This window comes from Acinonyx jubatus, chromosome C2 (genome assembly GCF_027475565.1).
Source record: "Acinonyx jubatus isolate Ajub_Pintada_27869175 chromosome C2, VMU_Ajub_asm_v1.0, whole genome shotgun sequence".
NCBI classification, from domain to species: domain Eukaryota; kingdom Metazoa; phylum Chordata; class Mammalia; order Carnivora; family Felidae; genus Acinonyx; species Acinonyx jubatus.
In genome coordinates this window covers 1,049,662-1,066,020 of record NC_069384.1, presented here as the reverse complement: position 1 = coordinate 1,066,020, position 16,359 = coordinate 1,049,662, and the positions used below count along the sequence as shown (strand labels likewise).

Here is a 16,359-nt window from a genome sequence, read left to right as displayed (position 1 = left end):
GCAAAAATGAACTGTTGGGACCTCATCAAGATAAAAAGCTTCTGCACTGCAAAGGAAACAGTCAACAAAACTAAAAGGCAGCCGGCGGAATGGGAAAAGGTATTTGCAAATGACATATTGGAGGTGTTTTAAATACATTTCTTGCACCTTTCTGCACTTTCCAAACTTTCTGCACAAGAAGCAGCCACATGTCGTGCTATCACGGGATGCACACTTGCTGTCGGGAAGAGCAGAGTCTGTGCGCTTGGCCGGTGTCTTTGCTGGGCTTGTCCTTGCACGGCAGCATCTCTCATCGAGGGTCCCAGGACAGGGGCGTGCAGAGCTCACTCTCTATCCCGGATTGCAACTCTTGTGGTTGGGAGTTGTCTAGAAAGTCTACTGGATGTATTATCGGCGATTTCAGTATCTGGTGAGAGCCCACACAGATTTCCCGCTTCCGATTCTGGTAATGAGAGCCACTCAATCAGAAAGCCAAGGAAGTAAAAGTAACAGTTTATAATTTTAATTGAATAACCCCATATACTAACTGAGATTGAAACAAAAATTCTTTTATATATTATTGCAAGTTCATAGTGAACAGAGTTCATCGACATAATTTGAAATGATTGAAACATGCGTGTGCATATCGGTATTTGCACCCACGGAGTATGATCTATTAAATGGGAAAATGAAACAAAAACTACCCCCTCCCCAGGCAGGGGTGGGTGCTGGGAGACAAGTCTGAACTTCTAAGAGGTGGAAGCTCGTAGTCTTGGTGTGCGGCAGGATGAAAGGGCCTGCTGTCCCAGGCCAGGAGGCGAGGCAGGCCCACCATACAGGGGCTCTTGGGGTCTCTGCTCCTCGGCCTTACTGACCACATCACCACTGTGCGTTGACCCCCAGATGCTATTTTTTGAGGTGGAGGAGTAAAGAAGTTCAACGTCCTGGCTACCTCCTTCTCTTCTCTGCTGAGACCATCACCAAGAGTATAATTACTTAGAAAGGCTAATTGCATTGGTGGATTCTGTGATGGGCATGAAGCTGAATCATCCTTGCCCGTCCTCCCCCCTACAGAAACTCTTTTAAACCCTCATTAGCCCTGGTTCTTGTCGGCACTGCAGAACTTGGAGTTCCTTCTGCTGTGGGGGCTGGGTTCATGCGATACTCTCCCCCCCAGATCTGGAGTGATTTGGAGTCAAGGTTGCCCTCCTCCCGAAGTTGGATCTTTGCTATGGCCCATTATGGGCGTTTGCTCTTCTTCCTTTATTGAGGTCCGTCAGTGTGTGAGCTCCTGTTTGGCAAATGTGGAACCTATGAGTGGCTTTCCGGGAGCTGCATTTCCAAGTGCGTCCTGCTGCACACCCACCAGCATTGTCCCAGGTCACCGTTAAGTGGCCTTTGGAAGTGGTGGCTCAAACATTCCACATGGTGGTCCACGGCTCCTGCCCGTGTTCTGCTGGTCTCTGCTCACCCATCCTCCTCCGATGGGGGTGCCTCCCTGTCAGAAGGAGTGGCTCTACGGGGAGCCCGTGGGGTCCCGGTGAGGTGGGACAGCAAGGAATCTCCCTGCCTTCCTGGCCATGGGCTGGGCCATTCCGTCACATGAATATTAAAACTCTGGTGTAAAATGTCAGCGGTGTCCATGTGAATGTGAAGATGACTGAGGGTTTCAGACAAGTGGACATGTGTGGGTGTCTGTGGGAGAGGGAACAGGCAAACGGCAGGGGTCCTCGGGTTGGGATGGGGGCCTCAGTGGGATCCAGAGCATCCTCCCGCCCGGAGTTGTCTGCCGGGTGTTCTCAGGCTGGCACGTGGAGGGAGCTTGGGTCTGAGGAGGCTGTGCGAGAGCCACCTTTAGGAAGGGAGGGCTTCCATTCTTGGTAGATGCTCTGGTTGGAATGCTAAGACTCTGTGAAACTCCTCTGCACCTAACAGTAGGAACATTAGAAATAGTGGCTCAAAGAAGAACATTACTAATATTTGTATCTAAGGCCGAATCCACAAAAAGAGTAAAGTTTTGCCTACTTTCTAGTCAGTGCTTTTAAAATGTGTTTCTAATGCCAAAATTCTAGCGTGGCTGCGTGAGGCTGCATGTGTGATGCTGGCTGTCCCGTGTAGACCAGGGATGCTGGAGAGGGCCCGCTCTCTGCGCTGTGGCTCATGTGGCCCAGGCGTGGTCAGTGGCGGCCGCGCACGTGAGTGTTGCAGTGCCTTGAACTCTGAACGAGGGCTGATGTCTGGTCAGACACACTCTGACTGTGGTTTTTCCTGAGTCACTGAATCGCAGGCCTCTCAATTGCAGTCGACAAGACAAAAATGTCTTCCCTCTTTTTTTCTCGCTATCCGGAAAGTTTTATTTTATTCTGTGCTTTTTCATGCAGAGGAACGCACGTCCTGGGCCTCCCGGCACACTTAGAGTTCTGCCTGTTGGCCTTCGGAGTCTTGCCCTCAGGGAGGGGAGTCCCGACCTGCGGCAGGTCCCAGCACCGTGCAGCTGCCTGTCTGTCCTTATGTCACTTCACATGTGCACCCGTCTGTCCAACATGTACAGGGACCCTGCCTCCACGTGCTCTTCCTGTAACCTGGTTCCTGACACGACGGGGCTCTCTTCTAGTGGGGGTGAGGGACAAGAATCAAGAGAAATAAATTAAAAATACAGTGGTGCCTGCAGGTGGGTCAGAGCAGGAAGACCACGAAGGAGTGGGGGAGCGCCTGCCAGGTGGTCTAGGAGGCCTTTTAGAGGAGGCGGTGGTCAAGCCGGTGGCATGACTGAGCTCACGCTCAGTGAGTCACAGTGTGACTGCAGCAGGGGCCGGGTGGTGGGAGGGCAACGTGGGAGGGCAGCAGGGGCGCTGAGCAAGGGGTGGGTGAAGATGTGCTGGGGAGAATAGTGGCAGCTGTTGTCCGCCCCCACCTGCCCCGGGCGCCCCCCCCCCCCCCCGCCTGCCCCGGAGATGAGTTGTTGCCCTCCACCACCCCCACCCCGGCCCCGGAGATGAGTTCGGGTGTTACTCCTCGCACAGTGGGGCCTCTGAAGCTCCCTCTGGCTGAAGGCCTGCAGGGAAGGCAGGCTTGGTTGGGAGGCTGCAGCCTGCAGGAGGGCAGTTGGTGGGCCTGGGGGCTGTTGGGGGTAGGTCAGAGGCCGAGCTCAGGCAGAGCTGATGCACTTGCTGGAGAATGGATCAGGAGGCTGGTGCAGAGGACTGGAGTGAGCACCTGAGGTGAGATGACCTTGGGATCGTCAGGGATGGGTCTTGGACTTAGAGCTAGACATCCTGGTTGCTTGTTCAGGTGGGCAGTTGATGCAGGAGCCCAGGGGAGAGGGCAGGACAGGGAAATGGATTTAGGGAATCCACTGGAGGGAGTGTGGTCAGTAGAGAAGAGCAGAGCTCCCCTGGGTCCAACCCCAGGAAGCCCAAAGCTGGAGCGCCTGGTGGGGTTGGTGCTCTGGCCCCAGGCCCTCCCTGTGTGCCCACCCTGCCCACACCCCCAGTGCCCTGCAAGCTGCCAGGAGCATGTGACCCAGACCCGACTGCCTGTCCCTGCCCAGCAAGTGGTGCCACCATTTTTGACATTTAGGTCTCCCTCTTGGGAGTTTGTGTGTTTTCACTTTCTTCTCCCATGGCATTCAGGATTTGGAGGGAAATGTCTCCATGTGACCTGCACACGCCACTCCTGTGCCAGGTGCTGGCCTGTCTGCATGGCACACTCTCCCCTTCGCCTGCTGGACCATCTTTCCGTGTGCTGGATGTGCCATCCGTGTTTTCTTTGAAGTATTTGATCAGATAGGTAGGCCATTTGGAAATTATGTTGTTTGTTTTCTTGAGAGCTTGTTTGGAGGTTCTAGCAGGGGAACGCAGCTACTCGTATACCCTTGACCGAAGAACGATCCTCCTCTATCGGGGAAGGTGGTCCTCTTCGACTGAGCGCGCAGCTTCGGGAGGGACGCACTTGGAGCGGTGAGGGAGGAAGGGGGCCCCCGCCTAGCCAGCCAGGTCAGCCGAATCAACCCTGGTGATCAGTGGGGTGACAGATGTTGCAGCCAGATCGCCCTCACATCCTATGTTGTTTGTTTTCTTACTGAGTTTTGAGAATTGCATGTATTCTGGGTGTAGTCCTTTGTGGGGTACGTGTTCTGCAGGTACTTTCTCCCAGTCTATAGCTTCACTTTCATTTTTATAAGTGTCTTTTGAAGATCAAAATTTTTAATTTTGATGACATCCAGTTTATCCATTTTTTACTTTTATACATCATGTCTTTTGTGTCATACTTAAGAATTCTTTGTGAAACCAGGGGTCTGTAAGATTTTTTGCTATTCTTTCTTTCACAAGTTTTATAGTTGTGATCTAGTTTAAATAATTTTATACAGAATGGGAAGAAAATGTCGAGATCTTTTTTTTTTTTTTTTTGTATATGGTATCTAGTTGTTTTAGCATCTTTTGTTAAAAAGTTTTTCCTTTCCCCATTCAATCGCCTTGGAACCTTTGTCACAAATCAATTGGGCATGTATGTGTGTGTGTGTTTTCAAGGGTACCTGGGATTTATTTTAATCAGGAATGGTAAGAAAGGCTGCCATGGAAATGACTGTCATGAGGAGGAAGTTTATACCCACAGGTCCCGAGAAACAGGAGGCAGGCAACTCAGGACCCACGAGGAGCCCCAGGGTCAGTGAGCAGGCAGAGGAGGTGAGGGGAAAATGGGCAGGAGTTTTCTTTTGGTTTCCGTGGGAGGGCCAGGTGAGGCGGGGTCAGCCTTCAGAAGTTTGGCTAGCTCGAGTAATTTCAGCAGGCCCTAGGGCGTAGGGGCTGTCCCTGGTTGTGTGGTCCCTGGCCCCAGGGTATAGCTTTATAATAAATCTTGAAATAAGGCAGTATATTTCCATACACATTTTAGAAGCCACTTAGCCTATTCTGATTTCAATTGAGATTGTATTGATGGTAGATCACCGTTGTGCGATTGAGATCTGGTTGGATAGATGCACTAAGAGGGGACATCCCGAGCTTTGTTTCTGATCTGGGGGGGTGTCCTGCCCCCTTGCACCCTAACGTGTGATGCTAGCTGTGTGGTGTGACCGCAGCTCCTCCGTCAGGTGCACGGAGTGCTCTTACAGTCTGGGTTTGCTGAGAATTCTTCTCATGAGTGATCATGATTTTGCCAAATGCTTTTTCTGCATCTATTGAGACAATCACGTAGTTTTCCTTTTTATGTCTGTTTCTATAGTCCATCCATATAAACCAAAATCTGTGAAACTGACTTTTAAAACCGTATTAAACCAATTGCGTTTCTGGGTTGAAATCCATTTTGCTAGATTATGTGATTTGATATGCTAAAATTTAAGAATTTTTGCAACTATATTTATGAGAAATATTTTGTGTTTACTTTTAGTGTATTTTTCTGGTTTTGGTATCAAGTTAATACTTGCCTCATTGAATGAGCTGGGAAGTGTTCTCTCACATTCACCCTTCAGAATGAGTTAGTAAGGAATTTGTATTACTTCTTCCTCGAATACTTGGTAGAATTCACCACGGAAGCCATCTGGATGGGCTCATTTTTTGGTTGAAGGTTTTTAACTTGAATTCAATTTCTTGAATACATATAGGTTATTTGTTACCTTCTCGAGTGAGTTTGGATAGCTTGATTCTTCTAAAAATTTGTTCCATCTATATTATTAAATTTATTGCCATGCAATAGATCCTAACATTCCCTTATTATATTCTGTGGTTTTTTTACTTATTGGCATGAAATTCACATAACATGCGATTCATCATTTTAAAGTGTACAATTCAGTACATTCACAGTGTTGTGCAACTACCACCCAGTTTCAGACTTCTCCAAAACTTTTTTCTCATCCCTAAGAAATGTTCCACACTGATTAAGTAATCACTTCCCATTTCCTCTCTCCCCATCCGTGAATCTGCTCTCTATCTCTATGGATTTACCTGCTCTGGGTATTTCATATAAACAGAATCATACAATATACGACCATTTCTTTCATTTAGCATAATGTTTTCAAGGTTCATCTGAGTGGTAGTGTGTATCATTACTTCATTTTTTTCAATGGCTGTCGAATATCCTGTTGTGTGGATATGTTACAAGTTGCTAATCAGTTCATGCATTGATGGACGCTTGATTGTTTCATATTTTGTGTCCTTCCTTCAGGGATCACTGTCCTGTGCTGCCTGTTGTCTCATGTCTCAAAACCCACAAACGCTTTGTCTCATGTCTTTTGTCTGTGTTTTCGTTGTCTGGCTGGAGAGTCGATTTGGTCTGTCTTCTTCTGCCTGGGCTGGAAGTGGATGCCCTCTGTCTGGGGTTTGTAATGTTCCTCCGGTCTTTAGTCATCCCCGCGTGGGCCTCGGGCTGCCCGTAAGAGCCTCTGGCGGAGCCACTTACCTCCACACTGCGTCTTCGCACAGGCAGGGCGCCTTGTCCTGTCGTCCTGGTGAAGTGCTCTTCGGACTTGGAGCTGAGACTACATGGTGGTCCCGCCTGGGGTTCCCGCCTACACCCCACCACGGTCCTCTCCTTAACCCTCATGGGTCCAAGGGATTGAGAATCTACACTTTCTATCAGCTTTACGACCATGGGTCAGGGATTGGGGTCTAGGGCTCTGAGCATTTATTGGTATCTTAAGTTCCAAACTCAGTTTAGAATCTAACCTCTTTTATGGAATTTTTTTCTCTGGGAAACTGCCTCTGGGAAACTGACTTCCTAAATAACGGATTTATGAGTACATTCTTTTAATAAGTTCCTTTGGTTTGGTAAAATTTGGCATCTAAGGTGATAGATTATTCTTTGGGTTATTTTCTGTCTCTGATTTCCAATTATAAAAATTTTTTTAACCCGTTTACAGGGCTGTCTACAGAGAGAGATCCTCACATGGTTTCATGTAAGTAGTGCTTCTTACAATGCCTTTACACAGGTTATGTCTTTAAACTCAGTGATTCTTGCTACGTCAGTTGATTTTTAAAGTCTCGCTTGCGTATGAAGCCATGTGTCTTGCTGTCCTTCCTTGTGGCCAGGTTTCCTGTCACACAGGGGACCTGTGACAGGTCAAAGTACACCAACAGCGTCAGTGATTTGCATGATTTCTTTCTGGCTTTTGTAGAACCAAGATTTTAAAAGAAGCCGTTTTCTCCTTTTCTGTTAAACCCCTTTCACCAACTTAACCTGACCAAACTGTCCAGCAGGGGGCCTGAGGGCCGGTGGTGAGTGTGCGGTGCAGGACACATGCCTTGGTCCCACGCTCCACCAGTGCGGCCCAGCCGGGCAGGGACAAATGTGTGCTGTGGCCACGGTGGTGTGTCCACGCTGTGTGGGCATCTCTTTGTGGCCTTGACTCCAGTTTTGCAAAACTTAGCTTGAAATGATTCCTTTCAGATCCTTAAGATGTCTTTTTCTAAAGCTTATAAATGTTGTTTTCTATTAGTTTTCAGCAGGGAATTTGGTTTTTAGCAGTCTCGTATGGAATCCTGATGTCATGACAGTGGCTAATATTTATGAAGTGCTTGGTTTGTGCCAGCTTTGCTGATTTGGATTCTTCCTGTCTAATTCCTCACTCCATCCTCACAGTGCCCTGTGGAGTAGTGCCCTCTGCTCACTTTCCAGGACTCAGCGATGTGACGCCACTGTGTTGTCGGTGGTGAGACCAAGATTTGACCCTAGGCCGCTGACCTCATGAGCCTGAGTCCCTGCACGATGGTAGGATGAGCAGGAGGTGACTTGTTGATGTGATGCGGGCTCTGAGTTCAATGTCTGCCCTTTCTGGTGGTCTTGATGGCAGACCCAAGTAGCCACCCTGGAGTCCTGTGCTCAGCTGGTCAGAGAGCCAGACAGGCATAGCCCACCAAGCTTACAGAGCCTGTGGCCTGCAGCAGGGACTGTGATTCATCAACAGCCCCCCCAGAAGAGACGGTGGTGGTGGTGATAGAGGCAGTGGAGGTGGTGGTGGTGATGACGGTGGTGGTGGTGGGGAGGAGTCAGGAAACACATGTGCATGAGTATCTAGGGCTAGAGGGTAACCAGAGTCCTAACTGATGTTAGAAGAGGAAAGTCCTTAATTAACAAATTGCTTGAACAAAGACCTTGTTTGCTCTTTCATTCATTCAGCAAATATTTGCAAAATGTGCCAGGCGCTCTTCTGAAATCCCAGCTTCCTTTAGCTCATATCTACGTGGGGTTTACAAAAAGAAATGTAGGAAGTAAACACGCCACGGTGTGTCAGGTGGTGACATCTGCCGTGGAGGACGTGAGGAGGAGCGGGAGTGTTTGGATAGGCCCACCTGGCAAGGGGCATCTGGGCAGAGCCTCGAAGGAGGGGCAGGAGTCAGCACCGCGGGTGCTGGAGCACGGAGGGCTCCGGGCCAAGGCGAGGGACGTGCTCGGGGTGCTCGTGGAGCGTCGGAGAGGCCGGCGAGGCTGGAGCAGAGTGAGTGAGGGGGCAGGAGATGAGGTCAGAGAGCAACAGGGTGCACCTCAGGGGCCTGGTGGGTCACCTTGAGGCCAGTTGTCACTCTGCAGGGTGTAGGGGCCGGGAGTCAGGTAGTCTTTTTTTCTTTGGGTGTTGGATTGGTAAATTAACGCCATTTTACCACTTTCTTTTTAGAGGACGTCCAAATCCCTACTGGCTTGGGACCATCTTTATAATTGTGCAAATCTGGATCTAATTTTCACAGACATCCCCAAGGGAAGGGCCGCTGGAATTCAGGCATATAAACAACGCCTTGTATGCGCTGGGACTGTTTTGCCTAGATTTGGTGTTGTCCAAATTTGTCCTCCTGGCAAATGGGGAACCTGGCCTGCAGTTCTGGAAATAAACCAGCAGGCTGGGGTGGGGTGGGCTGGACCAGAGTTACCCACCCCATCTCGTGCGCACAGCATCTCGGGCTCCCCGCTGGAGAAGGCCCGGGCAGCTGGGCTGAGAGGCCCAGACAAGCGGGGCAGCGGGGCCGTCAGGACTGGGATTCCGGGGGTTCCCAGAGGCCTGCTTAAGTGAAGGCGGTGAGCTTTCCACAGGGTACCCGTGGCCTCTCCCGCAGGTGCGGAGGGAGCCGTTGGGCGCACTGAGCTGGTTGGAGCAGAAACGGCTCTGACTCCAGGGGCGGTCCTGGCCGGGTCCTGCGGCGCCTTCCCGCGGGGTTCCCGGGTGGTGTGACGAGCCAGAACAGAGCTCCTCTGCAGTGGACGTTTCCCAGGGGAGGTGGCAGCTTTGGAAGGACTTGGTTTTCCATTTGCACGTCTCTGAGAACTTTCCACACTTCCTTAGAGTGAGGGGAAGGGCAGTCTTCACAGCGAAGCCGCTTCTGTGTGATGCCTGGGCTTTGCCGCGGCCGGGATCCCTGAAATCCCACTTTGTTTTGCAGGGGGGACGGAGTTCCCACAGCCACTGAGTGACAGAGCCCACTCCCTGCCAACTCAGAACTGGGCACTTAAGGAAATTAAGAAGCAATGAGAACAAAACAGTTGAAGTTTTTATTTACTTTGAGGTCTTTTATTTTCTGTAACACCGACTTGGTTATTTGATTTATATAGGTTTTTCTTCTGTGCCGCCTTAAGATAGCAATTCTCGCTATAGAATGAGAGGATTTGGCAAATATGAGAAAGAACTGGAAGGCTCACCTGCAGCGAGTACAGGCAGGAGGACTGCAGATGAGCCCCGACCGGGACACCTCCGTCAGGGGCCTCCTGCCCCGCCACGTCCTTCTTGGTGCCCCTTGTCGTCACCCCGCAGACACCACTGTTCCTTCCTGTCTCGGGTGTGCTGCGGGGAGGCGACGTAGCCCTGTGCGCTGGCCGAGGGACTGGGGTGGCCTCCACGCCCTCGCGTCTCTTGTGTCGGAGGCAGTTCTTGTGCACCTGGCCTTTCTTCTCAGCTTCCTCACTTCATCAGATTTCGGTCTCGGCTGATGGCCGGGCCTGACAGTTCGAGAAAACAGGCGCTTCGCTTTCCCTCCCGAAGCTGCAGTCCCGCCGTCCTGCCCTCCGCCTAGTCTCCCTGCCCTCTGGCTGCTCAGGGCTCTGCTCCTGCCTCCGTTAGGCCGCCTGTCTCCTGGGTCTCAGTTCCTTGTCCCTGGCAGCCACTTCTAGTAGCATCAACATGACTCGGTAACTCTCATCTTAAAATAAAAAAAAACCTCCTCCCTTGATTTTCAGCCAAAATGGCAGATTGAATTCACAGTGACCTGTGCTGCTTCTTAAGAACCACTAAAGTGACAGGTAAGATATTTTTAAAAGGAAGAGGCCACCAAGAGATTGAGAGGAGATGACAGAATCGGGGAACTTAGACAGCAGATGGACAAACAGAGGGACATAGCAGATCTGAAAACAGAAAGCTCGGGGGTGATCACACTTGTGCTGGGGGGCCCGGCGGGGAGATGGATTGCATGGCAGACAGCCCCCCCAAGTCTCAAGAATGACATTGCCATGTACCTCTGAAAATGAGGAGGGCAGTAAAGATGGGGCTGAAATAGGAAATTGGTGGAAAGCCAGTTTAGGAAGCAAGCCAAACCAGGCCGGTTCTCGGCCCTCCTCCCCCACCCTGACTTGTCCCCTGGAGGGTGAACTGGGAGCCTGAGGGCGATGGAGGGGGCTGGTCCGCAGGGACGTGGGGCTGCGCTCCAGTGGGTCAGGGAGCACGGTGAGCCCAGCCTCCACCTTGCCGGCCCCTGGAACACTGAGAACCTGGGATGGCTTTGGGATGCTGGTGAGTGGAGCAGCCGCTCCGATGGTGGAGCAAGAAGCGAGTGGCTTGCTTGGAGGTGGTCTGCGGCTGTGCTGGAGTGATCAGGAGGGGCTCATCCCCGGCTGAGCGGGTGGAGGCAGACCAGCAATGCAGACACAGAAAACTAAGCCAGTGAACGAGGCCCTCAGTCGCTCCAGGAAGCACACACCTCATGCAGAGGTCTGAGGGGTACAGGAGGCTCTGGAGCCTCCTGGGGTGGAGGGGGCCGAGGGCCAGGGAGGGGGATTGTCAAGTTTCCCAGTAGGAAGTTAGTAGAGGGCACGGAGGAGTAATGATCCGTTGGTGGAGATAAATACCAAAGAGGGTAAGAACCCAGAAAGATTGCCCACAGGGCCCGGGGCACAGGGACGGCAAGGGCCCTGTGCTCGTCGTCAGCTTTGTGGATTCTGTGGTTTTTAAAACTCTGTACATTTATAATGTGGCGCAAAGTAAAAATGAAACGGTTACATAGCAAATACCGTTATAAAAGCGTTACGAAGGCTGCCCCCCTCCCGTCTCTGCTCCTGCCAGGGCCCAGCTCCACTGCATGGCCATCTGGTCCTCCCCAGTGGGGCTTCATCCTCACCACCTGGCCAGCGTTCGCGGCCTCTGCCTCCCCGAATCCGGTAAAAATGTTTCTCCTTGGGAGCTGGAGCTCCGCAGCTCTAGACCTGTAGAGTGGCCCCTCCCGGTGGTGTGTCCTTTCTCAGGCTCCCCGGGCCCCCACTGTCCTGGTCCCGCGTGCTAGTCGAGTGTCGTCTCCTCTGTGTGCGAGCCCCTCTGTCACCTCCCTGTCCCAGTGCTCCGGGAGGGCCCTGCTGATGGTCGGTGCCCAGGGGCTCCTGGGGACGAGACACTGCTGCAGACATTTGGTCCCTTTCGTGCTGAACTTTGCCTCGGGGATTAAGATACACACACACTTCTGGGCCCTGCTTTTATTTTTTATCTTTATTATTTTCTTTCCCTGGGCCCGCTTTTAAACTGAATGCCATCCTGCACGTTGTTCTGTGTAACCAAGTTTAAGAAAGAACATTTAAAAAAATTTTTTTAATGTTTGTTTTTATTTTTGAGAGAGACAGAGACAGAGCACAAGTGGGGGCAGGGCAGAGAGCGAGGGAAACAGTCCGAAGCGGGCTCCGGGCTCTGAGCTGTCAGCACAGAGCCCAATGCAGGGCTTGAACTCATGAACCATGAGATCATGACTCGGGCAGAAGTCAGATGCTCAACTGACCGAGCCACCCAGGTACCCCTTAAGAACACTATTTGTAAAAGTTTACATAGTTCCCACTCTGTGGATGTACAGGTAACCCTTGAACTCACAGGGGTTAAGGTTGCTGACCTCCCACGCAGTCGAAAATCCACACGTAACTGACTCCTCCCGAACTTAACTGCTTACTGGTGACTGGAAGCCTTACTCATAACATAAACAGTCAATTAACACATATTTGTATGTTATATATGTTATGTACTGTATTCTTACAATAAAGTAAGCTAGAGAAAAGAAAATGTTACTAAGAAAATCGTAAGAGAAAATACATTTAGAGTACTATACGGTATTTATCAAAAAAATTCATGCACAGGTGGACCTGTGAGGTTCAAGCCTGTTCTTCAAGGAAAAGGGTCTTCAAGGAAAGGGTCAAGTGTAGGTATCAGTCATCCCCTTTTTGTTTAATATGGTTGGGTGTTCTTCACATCTGTCATGCTGTTGGTAGTAGTGGGGTGAGCACCCTTGTGCGTGAATCAGCTTTCCCTCTTCCTGAGGCAAGATTGCATTATCTGTCCACGTAGGATTCCTAGGTCACGGGAGAGATGCACTTCAAAAGAGGCATAATGTGTCATTGCCACTTGTGTCCTGCTGGCTGGGCCCCACCAGCACACCATGTCCCCAAGAACACTGGAAGGGCGTGGTACGATCAGACTCCGCTTCGCCACTGGCTGGTTTAGTCTTCCTTCTTCGTAAACGTCCTGCCTTAGTGAAGGTGCCAGCGGGTGTCTCCCCGGGTGGGTCATTTGCCTTTTACTTGGGCACTGGTGTTTTGGGGCAGTTTGACATTTAGAAAACCCCTTCCTGGCCTTCAACGTGTCCTTACATTTTCTTTTCTGTTTTTACTTTTTGCATTGACTTGTGTAATCTGCTTGGGATTTAATTTGATGTATATTATTAGGTGAAAGTGTAAGTTATTTTCTCTTACAAGTTTGAAAACACTGTTGAGAAATACTTCATTTTCCCAATGATTTGTGCTGCTACTTTTGTCCTAGAAGTATATCTCACATGCAGATATTGTATATATTCGTGTCTTTTTGCATTATCTAATTGATCTGTTAATTCTCACGCTGGTACAACTGTTTTAATTATTCTAGTTTTATGGTATATTTATCCGATAACCCCATTATTAAAAAAATATTTTAGCTATTCTTGGCTACTCACTTGCTAGATGAACTTTAGAATGACTTTCAAGTTAAGAAATTAATCACATTAGGAGGCGCCTGGGTGGCTCAGTCAGTTAAGTGTCCAACTCTTGATTTCAGCTCAGGTCATGATCTCATGGCCTGTGAGTTCTAACCCCATGTCCAGCTCTGTGCTGACAGCGCGGAGCCTGCTTAGGATCCTCTCTCTCACCCTCTGCCCCTCCCCGGCTTGCGCGCACGCTCTCTCTCTCTCTCTCTCTCTGTCTAAATAAATGCTTAAAAAACCATATTGGGATTTCTTTTCAAGTAGATCAAAGCTCTAATTTGAATTGAAAACAGTTGCTATTTACAGTATTCACTTCCTAATCTAGGAAGGCATTCTGTTTTTCCATGTGTTCCAAGTCTTCAGTTAGTGTATGTAGCTCTCTTGCTGTAGATTTTCTCTTTTGAAATCTTTTCCAACTTATTTATGTTATCTGGTTATTATAATTGGGATTTTTCTCATTTCACCTCTCTGATATTGAATAGTGTATGGGGAAGCCCTCGATTTCAGTGTATTTGGACGTGGCCATGTGTCAAAGTGCTTTAGCTGCAATAGGTTTCTCAGCTGGGTTTGGACTTCTCCCTGACTTGGCCCAAAGGCTTTCCCTGCGAGGCGTGCTCGCTGTGGCTCCGGTCAGTGCTCTCTCTCCTGTGTTACAGAAGCTTGCTTCTGATGCTCTTCTGCAAGTTGTTTTTCAGGATCAAAAGTGAAAGTTGCATTTTACTCCATGTGTTCGTTGCTGCTGTTAAGATAGTCTTGTGATTTTTCTCCTTCCATCTCTTAATGTAGAGAATTCCACTGATGAAATTCCAAGCGTTGGCTGTTGTAATAAATCCTGGTAGATCTTACTGATACTTTTTAATACTCTTCCAGTTGTAATACCCTCTCAGTATACCGATCATTCATAATTTTGTTCACAACCGAATTTCTCATTTTAATGCATGTTTTCTTTTTCTTTAGGTTTACACTGTTACCTTTCTAGTTTCTCAAATGCATCTTTTGTATATTTAACTTGTTTTCCAATGAATGCACTTAGGCTTTCAGAGTTCTTTCAAGATACTTTGAACTGCGCCCCACTGGTTTTGATATGACCTGTAATCATTCAGATGCCTGTCATTTCCAGGCTTTGTTCTGACATTTTGTAGGTGATTGATATTTCCCACCGTATGTTCTGTTGTTAACTTTCTACTTTGAACGCTTCACATTCAGAGAGTGCAGCCTTTCTGGATCCTTGAGGCCAGGCATGAGGGACGAGAGTCTGCAGGGCCGTGGTTGCCGTGTAGGAGCGGTGACCAGAGCTCGGCCGGGGCTGGTGGTCACGGGGCCAGCAACTCACGGGGGTGGGTTCTCTCACACAGAGCGGGAGGAAGAGCGACGCCGAGCGGCCGGGGAGATGGAAACCGGGTGTATGGTGAGAAGAGGGCCTACGGCGTGGGGGCAGAATAACTTCTGTGTGGGACCTGAGGGAGAAATGCCCCAGGGGCTTTTGGGATCCTTGCTGGGAGCTGAGGGGAGGTCGTGGGGCTGGGCCCTGGGCGACAGTTGTGCCTGCGGGGCTGGATGACCCACGGAGGTCAGGGTTGTCTCTCCGTGTAGCCAGGCTGGGGGGTGGGCTGGGCCCCCGGAAGCCCCCTGCCCCGGAGGATGTCCCGGCGGGGGCTCCAGGTGGCCTGCCATTCCGTGAGTGGTGTATCTCCTGTCGGGAGGACCTCCGGCTGAAACGGATACACGTGCGTCCGGTGTGTCCTCAGGGAGGGGCAAGGGCACGATGAAGGCCAGCAACTGAACTTGCGGGGTTGGAAGGCCAGGTCAGGCTGGCTTGTGTCCGGGAGTGGGACCTCGTACCCAGTGGTGCTAAGCAGGAGCCGGCCTACCCGCGGTGGGGTGTGGTGGCCTGGCGCCTGCCGCAGGGGAGGCTGGGCCGGGGGGTCCCCTCAGGCAGCCCTGTGCTCGGTCACAGTTGTGGTCACGCAGGAGAGAGACGGGATTTGGGGGAGCGGCCAGCTGTCAGCCACCGGCACAGATGAGGACTGAGATCCTGGGGTCACCTGTATCATTGATGGGGGGGTGGTCCTAGCAGAAGGGGGTACTTGCTTCAAAGGTGCCTGTGTAGCTGCGCGCCGTTGAGTCTAGGAGGGAGCTAGATTTGGGGGTGCTTCCCACACTCACAGAGAGGGAGCTGCCACAGGCCCATCTCCCACACTAAGGTCCCAGTGTGTGCGGGGGTAGGGGGTAGGGAGGGGCGCCGTCTCGTTATGGAAATGTGGGCCTCACGAGCAGAGGAGAGGGACGCCGTGGAGGCGGTGGCTGCGTGCGGAAGGCTACCTCGCGTCCTCCCAGGGAGAGATGGGCGAGGGTGAGCGATGGGCTGGTAGCTGCGGAGGCCTCCCGCCGGCCTTCCCTTTCTGCCCTTCACATAAGGGCACGGGACGCCTCACTGAAGGGCTCTCATGAGAATCTGCGCCACGATGATGCGTGAGCTGCCCCACCGGGCCCACAAGGACCTCAAGGCACCTGTTTCTTGCTTCTGCCTCCGTCTGGCTTTCCTTTCTGATTTGGTCGAGTGGTTTTTATTCTGTGTCTTTTTCCTCTCGCGTGGATGTAGGAGAGTGCTGTCCTCCTGGAGGCGCGGACGCATTGCAGCCTGGCAGGAAGGGGCCGATTGCGTTTCACAAGATGACTCATTCATTCCTCCCTCTTTGCCACGTTGCCAGGCTGTCTGGCGGCCCCGCATGCAGAGACGGTGATGGATCTGGAGTGCTGTTATCACTGGTCCACGGTGACCAGGGATGGCGTGTGGGGGTGGCGGACCAGCCACCTCTAGGTATACGTTTAGACAAGTGGGAGTCAGCCTTTCTGGATGCTTCCTTAATAAATGTTCCTCACGTTCAGTACAGACATGGGGCCTTTACTGTCTTTCTTTAGGCATGATGGGCCAGGCGTGCCCAGGTGTGGTGAGCTGCGCTGCGCCTTCAGCTTGGGCTGAGGGCGGCCTGAGGTTTTCTCCCTGGGGGAATGTCGCGCCTGGTCCCAGGGGCCAAGGATGCTTCTACTTCTCGGGTTAAACAGATTCACTCTGCTTATTTCACGCCTCTGTGTTTTCTTTCTGAAACGCCGGCGGCTTTACAGGTTACACCACTCGATTTAGTGCGCGCTTGCTGCTTGTATCGCGGAGGCCGCCGTGTCTTTGGATGTGAAGGGTGCCCAG

At 51.0% G+C, this 16,359-nt stretch overlaps 1 protein-coding gene across 10 annotated transcripts in view; it reads left to right on the top strand.

Annotated features, from left to right (window-relative positions):
* PCBP3 (poly(rC) binding protein 3) overlaps positions 1-16,359 on the top strand; it is a 268,572-nt gene that overhangs the window by 78,949 nt on the left and 173,264 nt on the right. For 6 of the 10 annotated variants that reach the window (XM_053220424.1, XM_027041382.2, XM_027041390.2 and 3 more), the window contains one exon: positions 6,833-6,868. The exons of the other annotated variants lie outside the window; for them this stretch is intronic. The gene's annotated coding sequence lies outside the window, so the exon portion shown is untranslated. The remainder of the gene's footprint in view (positions 1-6,832; positions 6,869-16,359) is intronic. 10 annotated transcript variants of the gene reach the window in all.